Consider the following 1,535-nt stretch of genomic DNA (forward strand, 5'->3'; position numbering starts at 1 on the left):
TTTTTCAAGAGTACAAGTAATTATGTAACTATTTATGATATCGTTTAAGTATATATGTTATCTTTTAAGAAGTAATTTAACTTATTGTTGATACACAGATTGTTTATCTTATCTATGATATTTAGAACAGTGAAATTATAAATCCTTCGATAGCTCAGTTGGTAGAGCGGTGGACTGTAGTTGTTCGGTTATAAGAGTCATCCATAGGTCGCTGGTTCGAATCCGGCTCGAAGGAATTTTTTTTTTACTTCCAATATTAAAGATTTTTATAATTAATTCATTATTAAACCACCTCTTCGATTATTATTACTAAACTATTTTTCTGTCGAGAAATATTTATTATCCCAGGAACGAGAAACGTGACTAGTAATAAAATTTAAGAGAGACTAATCGAGTTTCTTATATAAATATTACGTAAATCTTATCTACTTTTATTTTAATTGGTATCTTGCTGTAAGATAGTTCCTCGAATTAAATGAAATAATCAGTTAATTTATTCATCGCGCCACTGACCTAATAGAAGTCAATTTCACCGAGGTTTATTCAAAGGCGTGCCGTTTCTGACGTGGAACTCTTCATCTGCCATTGACTTTCAAATTACTACGGCGCGCTTCATAGTCATTGTTAGAAAGATCGACGGATCATCGTTCATAAATGACGCTATGACACTTATGTACATAGTATAAAATCGAGATTAATAGTGTCAGACGTATCCGAGGTACGTTTCACTTGATATTGATCAGACGTACCGAATGAGCCTGTACAAAGTATTTAAAATTATCCACTGGTCATTGACTCCATCGTACGACCTGAAGAAAGCATTTCAATTTGTCATTTAATGATCTCTGTAATAAGTTGATGCATGATGTGCACGATAAGAAATTATTTTATATAAGACTTCTTATTAAGACTCAGTTCTTATCCGATATGTTGTAAATCTACAGAGAAATCGGTACCGAAATTCAAATAGAAACGCGTCTCTCTTTCCCCTTTAGTCTCCAGGCTTTCCACTTTTGCAGGACTCTTTGAATATTCATCTGTGACTTTCTTGAAATTCAAGTGTCGATATTTCTTCATGAGATTTCATATTTCAACAATCTTACGTTCTTAGCGATCGGTAAACAAACGTCCAATTATTGAAATTTTGACTAAGAACTTTCCCTTCCTCTTTAATCAAATTAATGATCGCTTCGAATTTTTTTACTCTATACGTTTTTATTTTCTGACCGTAAATAAACTGTGAGAAGTGACTTTTCTTGAAATAGAGCAGTAGCGAAAGGATTAAGTAAATTAAATAAGAACGGCACACAGCGTCTGTGCAATGAATCGTGTTTCCTTGATTGATTTTGCGGCGCATCTCACCCACGTACTGCGGGGGCAATCGGATGTCGCAATTAAATTCCGGTATCTGGGTCATTGTAAATCTTCACGATCCTAACCATCGCACAAGAGTCAATACAAATTGGAATCAATATTCCAAATGACTTTTACAACATCACAATATTTTATTATAAATGATTTGTGTATATTATATA

General features: G+C 33.4%; 1 non-coding gene across 1 annotated transcript; it reads left to right on the forward strand.

Moving 5' to 3' along the window:
• Positions 1 to 143: 143 nt before the first annotated feature.
• TRNAY-GUA (transfer RNA tyrosine (anticodon GUA)) lies at positions 144 to 235 on the forward strand. Its single transcript is given in 2 exon segments — positions 144 to 180; positions 200 to 235. It is a non-coding gene; the product is annotated as a tRNA-Tyr (tRNA).
• The last annotated feature ends 1,300 nt before the right edge of the window (positions 236 to 1,535 follow it).

The sequence above is a fragment of the Ceratina calcarata genome, unplaced genomic scaffold (assembly GCF_001652005.2).
Source record: "Ceratina calcarata isolate Rehan_Ccalc_2016 unplaced genomic scaffold, ASM165200v1 scaffold730, whole genome shotgun sequence".
Lineage (NCBI taxonomy): Eukaryota > Metazoa > Arthropoda > Insecta > Hymenoptera > Apidae > Ceratina > Ceratina calcarata.